The sequence below is a fragment of the Triticum aestivum genome, chromosome 5B, assembly GCF_018294505.1.
Source record: "Triticum aestivum cultivar Chinese Spring chromosome 5B, IWGSC CS RefSeq v2.1, whole genome shotgun sequence".
Classification (NCBI taxonomy): domain Eukaryota; kingdom Viridiplantae; phylum Streptophyta; class Magnoliopsida; order Poales; family Poaceae; genus Triticum; species Triticum aestivum.
The window spans coordinates 57,306,809-57,313,897 of record NC_057807.1 but is presented as its reverse complement, the minus strand read 5'-3'; the positions used below and the strand labels follow the sequence as shown (position 1 = coordinate 57,313,897).

At 46.5% G+C, this 7,089-nt stretch overlaps 1 long non-coding RNA gene across 2 annotated transcripts; it reads left to right on the top strand.

Annotated features, from left to right (window-relative positions):
* The first annotated feature begins 3,180 nt into the window (after positions 1 to 3,180).
* On the top strand, positions 3,181 to 5,917 carry LOC123115666 (uncharacterized). 2 transcript variants are annotated; one of them, XR_006456691.1, is made up of 4 exons: positions 3,181 to 3,340; positions 3,434 to 3,760; positions 4,941 to 5,088; positions 5,300 to 5,917. It is a non-coding gene; the product is annotated as an uncharacterized lncRNA (long non-coding RNA). The 2 variants fall into 2 exon arrangements; XR_006456692.1 differs by lacking the exon at positions 4,941 to 5,088.
* Positions 5,918 to 7,089: the final 1,172 nt, after the last annotated feature.

The window sequence follows — 7,089 nt, the reverse complement described above, 5'->3', positions numbered from 1 at the left end:
ATCAAGGGGGAGGGGGGCTTGCCTGGTTGCTCTGGCAAGGAGGGGTCATCGTCGATGTAGTCGATCACGAGGGTATCGACAGCGTCTCGGGGTCCATCAGAAAGAAGTAACGAAGAGGGAACACAATAAATACAGAGCAATCAAAGCATCATAAAGCATAACAAGGCAATACGCGGTGCCAGGGGTGATCTAACGCAGGGATAGGTGATACCGGCGAAGGGGAGGAAAGTATTCCCGGTGTTTGACATTTTCGGACAGATAAAACGAAGGCGAATTGTTGCATGTTCGCTATGCTAGGGATGTGTGGCGGATGAACGGACAGTGTATTCGGATTCGCCTCGTCGTTCTGAGCAACTTTCATGTATAAAGTATTTTCATCCGAGTTACAGATTATTTTATATTAATTTTTAAAGTTTTAATAATCTCTACTCCTAATGGAGCAGTTGGTAGTCTCGCTTCCAGGTTTTTTTCGTCCCACCTACCATGATTTTTTTGGTACCTCCTCCCACCTTCGTTGGTTTTTTTCGTACATTTTTTTTCGTCCCCTCCCCCTACTTCATCGGTTTATTTTCGCTTCACCCTCTCACACACCGAAAAAAACTGAACGGATCAGAACTTTCCATACTGACACAAATTATTTAGTAATGTCTTCATGTAAAAGAATCAATCACAATCAATCTCTAAAGATCAAATCTAAATTAATTAATCTTCATAACATTTGTTTCCTTCCGAATCAGGTCCATAACTTTCCTTCCTTGTTTGGGCAGAAACTGTTTGGTAGCAGAGATTAGAAAGCTTCCTATGAGCGTAGTAATAGGAGGTATTCTTTTTCTTGATGATTCGTTTCCATGCATGATGATAGTAAATTAGGCCAACATTCACCACTATTTATCAACGTCATCAATCGTGTCCATTCCAACCAGTTTTAAGGGAATCCACTCGCTACATCTTTTTTAAGGGGATCCGCTCGCTACATCGTTGTGGCACGTTATTTTCACAAGCAATTCCCCTAAAAAAACACAGCGCCCTACCTCGACTTCCCTACCTGGACGCCGACGCCGCCGCCCACCGATCTCGCTGCCTCCCGGCGATCCCCTCCTCCCTCCCGCAGCTCGAACGACCCACTATTTTGGCCACGAGTACCGCCTGCCTCTTCGCCCATGTGTCGCCCCTCCTCTTCACCATAGCCACGAGCACCATCCGAGCCGGAGCCGCGGCGCCTCCACAGATGCGGCGGAGACACAATATCCAGTGGAGACGGCGGTGTAAATCTTCTCCCACTCTGCTCCTTCCCCTGGTTACCGGCCTGCTCCACCTCCCCTCTGCTTCGTGTGGATCTGCTCATGTGCAGCAGTAAACTTTATTTAGGTAGAACTATTCTTCTAGGCCTTTTTTTGTTACTTACAAATTAACTTTTTGAGCCAATGCTTACGGCATGAAGTATTACCTAGAGTTCCTTAATCAATCTGCTTGTCCATCATTTCATTTGGTTCAATTACTATCAGCAAGAACGCATTGTGAAACCGTTAGCTTATGAATGTGTGCTCTTCCTGCATGAAGTATGGGAGGGCTTTTTTCATCCCACCTCCCATGGTTTTTTTTTGGTACCTCCTCCCACCTTCGCTGGGTTTTTTCGTAGATTTTTTTCGTCCCCTCCCCCCACTTTATCGGTTTATTTTTGCGTCACCCTCTCACACAACGAAAGAAATCTGAACAGATCAGAACTTTCCATACTGGCGCAAGTTATTTAGTAATGTAGAATCAATCACGAACAATCTCTAAAGATCAAATCTAAATTAATTAACATTACCTTAAATCGCTCAATCACATTAATTAGAAAACAAATATTTGATTTTCAGAAAAATCGCTCAATCACATTAACCTTACCTTAACTCATGGATGGTAATCAATCTCCAAACAAAGGAAACAATACATCGAGGGAGCGGTAAATAAACTCCCTTTCTTGTGACATGTATATGATCTTCCCTTCCCTCTCCGTTGTCGAGCGTTCTTGATTCTCGACGCCCATGCTTGGGCTACGTCACTGGGTCGTGACGGTGCCGGAGGACGAGAACGGCGAGGCCCGGTGCCGCGGCACCGCGTTGGCCGCGGCCGGTGAAGGGGCGAAGAAGGGCGGCTTCCCTGGCCCTGGGAGTTGGTGCGGTGGAGGCGGCACTTGAAGGACCCGGCATGGGTGGCCGGCGCGCAGACGCACTTGGAAGCGGGCCACATCCTCCGCGTATTCTTGGAGCTGTGGCTAGCCGATTTACATGAAATTAATTCCCTCAGTTGTGGTGGCAAATATAATACACATAATCCATATTGTTATGCACTAGCGTGTGTGTGAAATAGATTGATTATGGTCCCGTACCCAATAATATGGATATGTGTGTGTGTGCGTTAGAGAGAGGGGGGGAGTGAGGAAAAGGGAGGCAGAGAGTGTGTGTGTAAGGATTTGATGGTAAAAAAGGTCGTCAATGTCACTTGATATGTATGAGAATATTAGTATTGAACTCTTAAAGTTAATGTGGCCCCGTTGCAACGCACGGGCGTTCTTCTAGTATTATGAAAATATTAACAGTTCGAGATTAAACCAGAATTTACTAAGTGTACCCAGAGTTACACCCACTGAGAGACCGACAGGTGGGGCCAGTCAACTGCCAAGTCAATAGTTGACTGGTCAAAGGGTTGACCTGGGTCTACCTGTCATTGACCAATATTTTAACAGATTGTTTAATGGGATAATTAGTTGTTGGCGCCCATCTGTCATTGGCTAGCAGTTAATCTAACTAGCAATTAGCCCCTAAGCTAATTGCACGGGCCGGCTGTTGGTGGCTTTGCACACACACGCACACATCATGTGCTCGGCCATGGCCACGACCATGGCCATTAGTAGCGGCTGGAGCAGCAATAGCTATTGGCCAGAAGCAGCTAGAGCAATAGAAGCGGCTAGGCAGCAGCTAGTGGGATGTGGAGTTTTTGGACCCGAGCTTATATGAGCTCTTTATCGTGGGCGTTGATATGTGCTTGAAGGTGTGTGCCATTTGTTTATACATCAGGTGATGGGCTGCTAGAAAGTAGGCACTGTGCAGAAATACGAAGGAGCTACAGGTGTGTGGTGGGCCGTGGTTTAACCGTTGCGCGGACGGACTTTTGGGTTGGAACAAACGAACCGTGGCCCAGAAATGTGCGCGCACGTCCGGTCCGTGGTCTAGGACGTTGCCTTTTTCCCGTCGGTAGTGTCTTCTCCATTTTGTGGGTTCGAGACTGAGAGGTGGCAGCGACGAGCGGCGGCGGCTAGAAGCCATGGAGTTCCTGATGTGCAGTAGCAGATACGCGGGTTCGTGAAATTTCCCCTTATCTCAAGCCTGACCTGCTTCACTAACTGCCTCGTATTAGTTGATTGAAACGGATTTTGTTCACTATGGATCAGATCTACTCTCCTTGAGGAGGTTGGCGAGAGTACAGTGCCGCCTCCCGCGGCAGCAGTTGGTGTGGTGGAGCGGGCACGGTCGCCGTTCCATAAGGAGGCGGCAGATAAACAAGTTCTGCAAGCGGGTATGCTGGAGTAGGCACCGCCATTGGGCGAACCCATGGCAGCGGATCTGGGTGCAGGGGAGGTGGTGCCGGCGGGTGCGAGCGCGGAAGGTCAACTCTGGGATGCAAGCGGAGCGGTGGCAGAAAGGAGAGAGAGCTCCCCCGCGGGCTCCGAGCTGTCAACTGGGAAGATGAACCCTCGGGCTGCTGGATGGAACAAAAGGTTAGTGCCTGTCCCGATCGTCCAGATTTTTGTCCAGCAGCACCTAAAAATATGATGCACACCTGCGAAATGGAATTTGCATTGTGGAATTACATGAACCAGTATGCTTAGTTATGAAATGATTTCTTGTACCCATCAATAATCTGCTGGGACATGAAGCATGAACAATGCTAAAGCATTTTGAATTAGGAAAGTAACTCATTAAAAGAGATTGATAAAGAATGATAAAGCATTTTGCAAGGGGGAATGATGTCTCTAAAAATATGAGATTGCACGTGCCTGGTTAGACAGGCATGAAACTTGCTGAATCCTTGTAAGCTAAAATCGTAGTTCTCATGTTTTCTAAAGGCTAAGGATTGGGGCTGCAGCACCTAGCACAACACCTTGTCCCAATCGCATTAGTGCATTTGAGAAGGCTGTTAGGGGTTTTGCTGACCACCCAACTGAGAATGTGATCGTCCCGGTTATTGGAAGTTTGGAACTACATTTGACTCAGTTGGCGAGGCATACGATTTCTACAACTTGTACTCGTGGGAGAAGGGCTTTGGTATTTGATACGGCAAGAGCCGTCTGAATGTGGAGAGGATAAAGTGCATGTAAGAAATAGTTTGTGGGTGCTCGGTGAGTTCAAGCTGTTGGTTGCTGGTACTCCTTAAAGATTTCTGTCATGCTTGATCAGGGTGTGACGCCGTTGCTTTTATTGATATACATCTTTGTCTCCTCTATAGCAAACTTATCATATGGTGTTCAGACTCATGAAGTTATATGGAAAATAATGACTACCTCAAATAAAACTATCTAGTGGTAGTGGTACTAACATGTCTAGAGTCCTTAAAAAACATGTGTAGAGTTGCTTCTACGAGCTATGTTCTTTGCAAAGCCATTTCTTTGTTGATTGTCGGGTGTTGGTTGTATCTTCTTCAACTTTGTTATTGAGAATCTGGGCTGATAAAATGACAGCCATTTCTTTCTTTTTCTCTTCTGTCGAATGTGCCTCTTGTTCTCCTCTGTCAAACACAATGAACTGGAGATGCTTCTCCTGTTTGGTTGCTTTCGCTGTCTTCTCTTTTTGGGTTGTGGGATACAAATTCCCTTCTAGTTCAGGATGTGCTTCTTTGTAAACTCCAACCAGTTTACCTTCACTCATGTTCTATTTCTGTGGCACGTGGCACCGGGACAGACAATTAAACCACCAAGAAATGCGTCACATTCTCAAGGTCAACGCGGTGGGACACCTCTTAGTACTTGAACATCTAAATTTGTGCCACAAGTTCTCTGATGTCTAGCGTTTTCTCAAGGATGCCAAGTATCCCAAGATCTTTTGCAAGGTAGTATTATTTTTTCCCATGCTCTAGTATTCTGGGTGTTATTTGTTTACATGCATTTCTTTTCAAAATTTATTTGAGGCCAGGCTATATATCTGCCCCAAACACTTGTTCTGATGGAGATGGCATAAAAGTCACTAGTAACATATTGCATGATTTGGCACATTTATTCATGGTAGTATTAAACTTGATGGTCCAAATTTACTGATCACAGGCTCTTTGGTCGCATATAGAGGGTTCAGGAGGTGAAGCAATTTTGGGAGGTACTTTGTGAGGAATGCATAATCACCAAATTGATTACTGTCAAAGAACACTTGCAAGGAGTAGTTTGTCGGAGCAGCTGCAATGCATAATCCGATAAGTGAAAAACAAGGCTAAGAATGGGGGAGCTAGCAGCAGACATGTACACCCAAGATGACACCGTGGACATCAAGGGCAAACCGGCCCTCAAGAACACCGCCAACTAGCGGTTTGACATCCTCTGATGCAGCCCGTACATTATCAAGTCCAGGCAACGGTATCCGGTCAGCAACAGTTGCAAATGCCAGCATTAAGCATGGATGGCAAGATCTGTGCGCCGGATGGCACGGTGGATGTTGGACGGCAAGGTTCACCGCCGGCGTCGGAGCAGTCGGTAGGTGAGATGGATCCTAAAGCTCCTAGGTAGATGCGAAGGTATGTCGATTTTCAGTGCTACAAAATCTGGAAGTAGTGGCTGAAATCTGAACTGATGACTATAGATCTAATATTTTTTATGTGAGGACTCTCAATGTATCACTCCTAGCAGTTGATGAATAAACATTTTATCAAGTATTTCCATCTTCGAAATTCAGTCATTTCGTAAGCAGTCTGAATATTGATACATGCAGCAAAAAGTGGCTCTGTAAACTGTGAGTGTGGTACGCAAAGCTAAAAGCAACAGGAAGTATGTGAATTATGAAAGGTGTGACATTCTGAGTACTTGCAGGCCCTCAATGTTTAATTCTGTGGTGAAAAAACGAAGAATAAGTTAAGTGTATCATGTTGCCAACACAAGCATCTCCTGAACTCATCATATGTCCTCTGATGCTTTACCCCCAGCTGAAATCTGAACTGATGAGCGTAGATAGTATTTTTTTTTTGATGTGAGGGTTCTCAGTGTATCACTCCTAGAAATTGAGGAACTGCTAATTTTCTAGAACAGATTTGTATGTTTAGATAGTACTGCTATTTTTTCTAGAAGTATTTCCATCTTCGGAGCGCAGTCATTTTGTAGGCAATCTGAATATTAATATACGCAGCAAAGTGGTTTTGCGTAGTGGCCCACTTCAGATATTGTTTGACCAGGACAAAGGGTTTGTTTGACCAGGGATGCAAGAGATAAATGGCGAAGGCGAATGCTTTTGGATGTAATAAATGGGCCCTCACACCGTTGGAACAGAATCTCTAGTTTAATGGCCCATGTTGTGAGCACAGTTCAGAGCAGGCGTATCCTTAACGGATGGCGTTGCTTTTATTGCTTGTCAGATGTGGGCTATCGGCTCTGAAAACTGACGAGATACATCAATTATACAATAGCGTATATGGTCTAGGTTAGCGATCTGGGTGCGAACAGACGGGTGAGATAACGAGCACATATGTGCTCGAGTGCAGAATAGCACTTTCGCAGCTAGTGGCACATCAAGCAGTGATAGCGCAACAGCTAAGGAAGCAGCAGCACGGCAAGCAGCGGCAGCAGAATTTGTTGCGGCAGCAACGCAGCAGCGGGCAGCAGGGGAGCGAAGCCGCAGACAGCGCTGGCGGGGCACGTAGCCATGGGCGCGAGGGCGCAGGGCAGGCGCGCACGGGTGTGCAGGTGAGCGCAGGGGGGCGGGGTGCTGGTGTGGCCGCGACCAGGAGCAGGCGACCGTGCGCACGGACGCAATGCTCCGACCATGGTGGCCACGGTGATTGTAGGCGATTACGGTGACGGATCGATCCAGAAAAATGGGGGAATCGGCAAAGAACCTCACACTGGTTCGAACG